The 8,821-nt window shown below is 39.5% G+C and overlaps 1 non-coding gene across 1 annotated transcript; it reads right to left on the bottom strand.

Annotated features, from left to right (window-relative positions):
• Positions 1-237: 237 nt before the first annotated feature.
• LOC131244722 (small nucleolar RNA R71) lies at positions 238-344 on the bottom strand. Its single transcript, XR_009170499.1, has one exon. It is a non-coding gene; the product is annotated as a small nucleolar RNA R71 (small nucleolar RNA).
• Between the last annotated feature and the right edge of the window lie 8,477 nt (positions 345-8,821).

Below are 8,821 nucleotides of genomic sequence, written 5' to 3'. Positions count from 1 at the left end.
TTTCATGGACTTGAATCTCAAAATCCATATCTACACATGAAAGAGTTTGATGAGATAATAGCCACTTTACACTTTCCTAATGTGTCTAAGGACACGAATAGGCTGAAACTTTCCTTTCTCCTTAAAAGAAAAAGCTAAGACGTGGTTACACTCACTACGTCCACAATTGATTGGCGGATGGAACGACATGACAAGAGTTCATTAAGAAAATTTAATTTCCCATACTATAAAATGAACACCCTCAGAAAGTTGATCATGAACTTCGCTCAAAAGGAAGATGAAACATTCTTCCAATGTTGGGAGTGGTTCAAGGATCTTGTCAGTTCATGCCCACAACATGATTTTAAAACGTGGCGCATAACAAGCTTCTTCTATGAAGGACTAACATCTTCCATGCACCAAATGGTCGAGAGGATGTGCAATGGGGAATTCATGAACAAAGATGTCCTTGATGTGTGGGATTACTTTGACAAACTCGTTGAAAACACACAATCATGGGACATCTCCCCAAGACCTAGCACCACTTCTAAGCCTACTCAATCAAAGGAGAGGGGCAGAATATATGTTTTGAAAGAGGAAGACGATCTAAAGGCTAAAGTGGCCAGTCTCACAAGAAAAATTGAGGCTATGGAACTTAAGAAGGGTAAGACTGAGGAAGTTGTTTACGGCATTTGTGCCTACAACATACATACGACTGAAAATTGGCCAACAATTCTTGCGTTTCAAGAAATATTAAATGAGTAGTCAAATGCTGTAAACAACTACCACCCACCTCTAATAAATACAATTCGAGTTGGAGGAATCATCCAAATTTCAGTTGGAGGAATGGACAGACTGCTGCTCCTCAAGGAATCCCTAACCAACTCTTGAATCAAGGGAAACCTCAAGAGGAATAGGTTCATAATTTCACACAAACTCAAGAGCTTATCCAAACATTACAAGTGCTTATAAAGTTTATGCAAAAGATAAATTCATGTGTTACGGTTATGGAGATGGGGGTGCTTCCTGCCCAAACTCTCCTCAATTCTAAACCGCAATATGAAATGCGTGATCCAAGCTCTTCAAATCAGATGGAGCAAGCGAAGTCTATCACCACTCTTAGGAGTGGAAAGACAATTGACAAAACTATTCCAATCAGGGCTAAAAAGCCTAAAGACCTGGAAGTAGATGAGAATGATAGACCTAGCACTGCTCCATATGGGTTAGAACCAGAATCGCGGAGTAAGCCGATTGCACCATTTCCCCAATGGTTGATTGCACCAAAACCTCTAAGTCTCAAGATATTCTAAAGGTGTTAAAACAAGTGAAGGTCAACATCCCTCTTTTGGATGTTGTGAAACAAATTCCTTCATATGCCAAAATTTTGAAAGATTTATGCACTACTAAAAGATAGTAGAGCATTCAAAAAAAAAAATTCTGACAGAAAAGTGAGTGTCATCCTCAAGCAAGATGTGCCACAAAAATATAAGGATCCCGATAGCCCAACCATCACTTGCGTAATCGGGAACTACCAGATTGAGCATGCACTTCTGGACTTGGGGGCAAGCATAAATCTGATTCTGTACTCAGTCTATGAACAATTGGACCTAGGTGAATTAAAACCCACCCGGACTACACTACAACTTGTTGATCGATCAGTTTATGTACCGAGAGGGATAATTGAGGATGTATCAGTCCAAGTTGACAAATTTTACTATCCAGTAGATTTTATCATCCTGGATACTCAACCCATCATAGATATGAGCACTCAAATTCCTGTTATTCTTGGTCTCCCATTCCTTGCTACTTCAAATGCAATCATTAATTGCAGAAATGGAGTTATGAGTTTATCTTTCAGAAATATGACATTGGAGCTCAATATCTTTTTCAATATGAGCAAACATGCAGATGATGATAACGATGCCCACGACATTAACATGATTGACTCTTTCATGGAACATAGAGTTCCTCTAACTCTATACACTGACTCTCTAGAGACGTGCTTGACCCAGTCCCCTGATTTGGATGATGACATGATTACGGAGATGGATGCCATGCTTGATACTGTGTTGGTACTTGAAGTTAACCGGTGGAGGCCACAATTTGAGAAATTGCCACAAACCGATGTAGTGCCTCTACTATCTAGCCTTAAAGCGCCGAAGCTTGACTTAAAACATTTGCCTACTGATCTTAAATATGTCTACTTAGGTCAAGATGAGACATACCCGGTGGTGATTTCATCCCACCTTGAGAAAGAACAGGAGAGTGTGCTTATTTCCACTCTCATTGAGCATAAAAGGGCCCTTGGATGGTCGATTGCGGACCTCAAGGGAATTGATCCTTTAATTTGTACTCACCGCATTCATCTTGAAGATAATGTGAAGACCTCCTGCCAACCACAACATTGATTAAATCTAAATATGAAAGAAGTGGTTAAGGCCGAGGTTCTTAAGTAATTGGATGTGGCTATCATATACCCTATATCCAATAGTCAATGGGTGAGTCCAACTCAAGTGGCTCCCAAGAAGTCCGGAATCATCAACATAGCCAATGGCGACAATGAACTCATGCCAACTAGAGTCATTACTGATTAGATAATGTGCATTGACTACATAAAGTTGAATATCGTCACTAGGAAAGACTACTTTTATTTACCCTTCATCGATCAAATTTTAGAAAGACTAGTTGGTCACTCTTACTATTGTTTCCTTGATGGGTATTTGGGCTACAATCAGATAGAGATAGCCCTTGAAGATTAAGAAAAGACAACGTTTACATGTCCTTTTGGCAACTTTGCTTACCAAAGGATTGCATTCGGACTGCACAATGCCCCCGCCACTTTTCAGCGATGTATGTTGAGTATTTTTTCTAACATGGTGAGGCAATATTTGGAGGCTTTCATAGACTACTTCTCTATCTTTGGTCCATCCTTCAGTGAATGTTTGAAAATTTTGAAAAATGTGTTGAAGCGATATAAGGAAAAAAATTTGGCTCTAAATTGGGAGAAGTGTCGTCTCATGGTTCGTAAGGGAATTGTTCTTGGACATATCATCTCTTCCAAGAGAATTGAGGTAGATAAGGCTAAAATTGATCTTATTTCTAACCTACCTCCACCTAAGAGCATACGAGACGTGCGATCCTTCTTAGGACACGCTGAATTTTACAGTCGATTCATAAAGGATTTTAGTCACCCTTTTCGTCCTTTATGAAATCTAATTCAAAAGGATGTACCATACGAGTAGACTGAGCAATGTCAGGAAGCTTTTTTTAAGCTTAAGGGCATGTTAACAACCACACTAATAATGCAACCACCCGATTGGAGTATCCATTTTGAAATTATGTGTCACGCGTCTCACTACGCTATTGGGGCGGTGTTAAGCCAAATAAAAGAGAAGAAGCCCTATTTTATTCATTATGCAAGTAGAACTCTAAATCATGCCCAAGTGAATTACTCTACTGCGGAGAAGAAACTCTTAGCCGTAGTGTTCGCTTTGGACAAATTTAGGTCCTACTTGATTGGATCCAATATCATTATCTACACTGATCATGCGGCGTTGAAGTATCTTCTTTCTAAAAATGATGTTAAGCCCCGCTTAATAAGATGGATACTCCTACTCAAGGAATTTGACTTAGAAATAAAGAATAAAAAGAGAGTAGAGAACGTAGTGGCTGACAATCTTTCAAGACTTGATCTCCCTAATTTCCTTGAGACGACACCCATAAACGACATGTTCCCTGATGAATAACTTTTTAAACTCTCCCACCTACCTTGGTTTGCTGACATTACAAATTATCTTACTATGGGTTTCACGCCTACAAATTGGACTACACAAGATAAGAAAAAGTCTTCGCCGAGGTATGTAAGTTCTTTTGGGATGATTCATATTTGTTCAAATATTGTTCAGACCAAATTCTAAGGAGACATGTGGTAGACAATGAACACCAAAGTGTTATCTCCTTTTGTCACTCTCAAGCCTGTGGTGGTCACTTTTCTACTAAAAGATCACAGCCAAAATTTTACAGTGTGGCTTTTACTGGCCCACTATGTTCAAGGACACTCATGAGTTCTGCAAAGCTTATGAGTATTGTTAGAAATTGGGAGCATTATCCCATCAAAATATGATGTCTCTAAATCCCATACTAATCATTGAAGCATTTGATTGCTGGGGCATCGATTTCATAGGGCCATTCCCCCAATCCTTTGAAAATTTATACATTCTACTAGCAGTAGACTATGTCACTAAATGAATCGAAGCGATCCTGTGTTGGAACAATGACCATCGGATAGTCCTTAGATTCTTAAAAGAAAACATCCTTTCTTGGTTTGGAACACCTCAGGTGTTGAGGGTCAAATATTGCATATTATCCCCCATTTATAACTTGGTTTTATGAACATGATAATGTTTAATGTTCTATTTTACTTATGTTTGTGTTGCAAGGTGAATTTAAGAGCTTGGATTAAAAAGGGTGCTAAAAAAATGGATTTAATGCTCAATGTTGAGGGTCAAATATTACATATCAGACCCAGTTATTGCCTGGATTTATGAACATGGTACCATTGAATAACCCATTTTAATCATGTTTGTGTTACAAGGTGAAATTGCGAGCTGAGACTGAATCGGGATGCTAAAAGTACGGATTTAACGTTCAGAATGCACCAAGGCAAGGGACGGACTCCAAGGGACCAAGATCGACAGAATTACACGCCAGGGATCCGCGAAAATTGAGAAACTAAAGCTCAAGCGGCTTGAAAGTCAGCCAGAATGCAAGATCACTGGGTTTCCATCATCTGTTTGGCTCGAAACTTTATACATGGCTCGAGAACCAAAAACTAACCGTACACGTCAAATTTCAGCCATTGGATCCTCGTGAAAGTGGCTGAACTAATAGATCAGTCCATAAAATCCTGATTTGGGGCCCACCCGCTGTCCAGATACGCTTTAACTTCGGCCCCCACGGCTCAAATGAAATGAGGAACAAGATGGTTGGTGTGGATTTCTCATAATAATCATACAGTGTACATAGTACACTTTTTACACTAAGAGTGCATGGCAACACAGGGACGTACAGAACTCGAACTCTGTTTCTGTCATGAAACAGAGACTGCGGATGATCTCAGTGGGCCATCATCATGGTCCAAATGCTCAATCCGAGCCGTCCATCATGCAGAGGGGCTTGATTTAGCCAAACCCATGTTGACTTTATGCACTCATGCACGCACACGTGTTGGTTTCAATGGTCACAAATGGACTGCCCTACAACTATTGCAGCTGATTTCTTCCATGGACCACACCGATTTGGATCCAAAAACAGTGATTTCCGGCTGGTTTTTCAAGCAGAATACATTGGACGGAGTGGATCTCTTCTCTAGAGATGATCAGGGGCCATAAGACATCTCAGCGTAACTCCATACGCACCTACGTGCGTAACAGATGACCGACCGCCGTGGGCCATACGACTTTCTTGATCATGATCGGCCGGCTAATCCGGACCGTCTAAGAGAGAGAGAAGTGGGTCACGACCCCATCTATGAAGACAGAACGACTTCCGATGATCAGCCATTCCGAATAGCTTTCCAAACGCAAGATAGTTTGCATTTTTTTTATTGTTGCGTGCGTAAGGAGCCACTGACTCCAATCTTTTGTTTCGCACAATGGACGACCGCTTGTTCCAGCCTATAAAAGACGTGAAAGGAAAGAACGGAGAAGTCGGGGAGGAAGGGAGGCTGTGCGGCTGATTGAAGGAAGAAAGGAAGGAACGTGAAAAGGTGGTTTTTCTGCTGTAGTGGCGTGGCTGCTGCTGCAAGTCAGGAAGAGTGAAAGAGAAACGGAGGGGAGCTGAGGAAACGGTGGAGACTTGAGCCTGGTTTTCTTCTTTTCCTTTATATTTCTTTTTATTTTTAAGTTCAGCCCATTCATGTGTGGCTAATCCTCTTAGCTAGGGCTAAGAGGTGAAGCCTGTAGCGAGATGGGAGATCCTACTTTGTGCCTTTAATTTAAATTTCAGAACTTAATTTGATTTTAAGTTGATTATTAAAGGAATACTTTCTTAGTCTTTAATGGTCTGTTGTGACTGAAATTACAATGGGTTTGCAATGGCTTTGAATATTTCTTTTTCTCTTTTGATGTTTATGACGTCAGGAGGCCCTGTTGTTCACCATCGTCTCCTGGGCATGGATGGATGATAGCACCCTTCCTAACCTTCATAGCATGTTGATTGGTTGGTGATTAGTTTAATTCTGTTGTTTACTTTGTCTCCTGGGCATGGTTTGGTGATGAAATCCATTCTAATTCATATGCCTTTCATCTCTTGAAAACCAGATCAAGTAAGTTCAGTTTGAATTCCATAATCCTTGATGCAAGCATAAGATCTCCCTGATCTCTACAAGTGGATCCTCTGAATCCCTAGTTTCTTCCTCTGAATTCCTTAAAGTTTTAGATAATTATTCCACAATTATTCCTTAAACTCTATTTGGTTTAGATCACATCTTAGTCTAGTTTTATTTCTACTTGGTTTCAGATAACGTACAGGTATCAGTCCCTGTGGATTCGACCTCGGTCTTACCGAGTTTATTACTACATCACAACCCTATACTTGGGGAGTGAACAAGTTTTTGGCGCCGTTGTCGGGGACTGACGGTTACGTTTTCTGGGATTAATTAGTTTTAGAATTAAGTTAAGATTAGGATTTTACTAACTTTAGGTTAAAGTTTTTTGAAACTAACATGTTTTCCTATCTTGTAGGATCCTGACATAAACTTTTAAATTGGTAATCCCTTTCTAATTCCTCTACTTTTTCTATTTTTAGAAAATAGTTTATTTTTAGAAACTTCCCTCTTTTGTTTTTAGAAACAAGATTAGTTATTTCCTTTCTTTTAGAGATTCTTTCTAATTTTTAGAGACTAACTCATCTTTCCTTTATTTTTATTTTTCGAAATTTTCTAATTCTGGAACTTTCCTTCTTAGAAATTAACTTTCTAATTCTAACTCTTTTAGAATCTAACTTTGTTTCCTAATTTATTTTTAGAAATTTCTACTTGTAGACTTTTTATTTAAAAACTAACATTACTTTAGAATTTTTAGATTTAGAAACTAATTTCTGTTGTTTTCTTTTGCAGGATCTTAATATAAGAATCTCTAGTCTGGTAACATCATTCTAACTTCTCCTCTTACTTTATGTATTGCTGTAGGATTTTTCTTTTTTCTAGGATTAGACTCAGAGTTAGGGTTCTACCATGGAAGCATGGGTACGTGCATATGCCGAGATGGATAAGAGATATTGGGGAATGCCTGAGGGTTGTGGAATTCAACGTATACCTCAAGATTTTTCTCCATCAAGAACAGACATTGAGAACCGACTAAAACGTTATGTTCCATCTGTTAATAGGGCCGTATATGATCGTAATTATGGAAATGAGGATTATTATCAACCATCATATTCTCCCATGTATGATCAGTATGACTATTACCAGGGGAAACATCAAAATTTGGAAGATGAACCAACTATATGTTATAATGATTATCCTCTTGGATACCCTACCATTGATATCCAACCAGAAACAATCCAAGAGGATTCAGCTCAGCGTAGCCTAGCCTATCTCACGGAAATGAGAAAAGCGTTGGAAGCGCTTAATTCGCGCCTTGATAAGATAGAGGAGGCTCAGTTATCTCAACCACAATTCATTCCAGAAATACAATGCGAGAAAAGTGATCCTAACTCGCTTTGGAAGAACTCTGGAATTACAAATGAGGAGTTGGATTCTATCAATGAGCATATGGTTCAATTTCCCGATGAGTTAATCTCAATGACTGTTCAAAGGAATGGTCAATATGCATGGGTATCTTTCAAATACAGTGATGATGACACACTTTCCTCACATGACACACAGGATCTCAATGATGACGTAGAGGTTAGTTTTTTCAAACCTCAACCGAACTTAGGTGTAGAATGTGAGGAGAGCGACCCCATCCCAAGTGTGTACTGCACGGAATTAGACGATGATGCTTATTGGGATGATGATCATGAATATACAGCCCAAAGTCCCCTAGAATCAATCTCAAGTTTCGTCCAGGTCAATGATCAAGATGTACATGAAGTGGTCGGTCATAATGAGCCACTCCCCTCACCTGACATGTCTGATTTTAAGGTAGAGGATGAGCCCCTTACAATCGACCCTTCTAACTCTTGTAAAACATGTTTGGACCACTCCTCTGAATTAAATGATGATGTGATTCGGGAGAAGGACGAGTTGCTCGCTACGACCTTGAAAATTGAAACCACTAAGTTGAGGCCACCATCTGAGCTGTACACATTTGACAATTCAACACCTCGATTGAGTAGTTTCAATGAACAAAGTGATCACATCGATGCTTCCCCTATTGATTTTCAATCTATCTGTGTCGGGCTGGAGCAAGAGAGCACACCTCCGTTTACCTTTAAAGACAATGGATTCCTTGGGCAAATCATCACAAGCTTTAATGTGGAAAATGAGTCACCCTCAGCTCAATGTCCCAACTCTTTTGATGATTGTTTGACACACTTTGCAGATTCAAATGATCTCATGATAAGAGACATAGTGAATGCCTTGCAAGACAACATCTCGGTAGTCATCACTGACCGAGAAAACCCTTACTTTGAAGCCCCTTCTTCCACAGATCCTGAATGTTTACCATTAAGGGAGGAGGAGCTGAAAATTGAACCGAAATCTGACACTTCGGAATGTGTTGAGACTACATTACTTCTTGTGAAGTTTTCTAAACTTTATCTACCTGTAGTTTCTAATTCACTATGGGATACTAACGTTGAAACTTCTTCTGTCACAGGTGAATCGTATATACTATGG

This window comes from Magnolia sinica, chromosome 4 (assembly GCF_029962835.1).
Source record: "Magnolia sinica isolate HGM2019 chromosome 4, MsV1, whole genome shotgun sequence".
NCBI lineage: Eukaryota > Viridiplantae > Streptophyta > Magnoliopsida > Magnoliales > Magnoliaceae > Magnolia > Magnolia sinica.
This window is presented reverse-complemented; position numbering and strand designations above follow the sequence as displayed.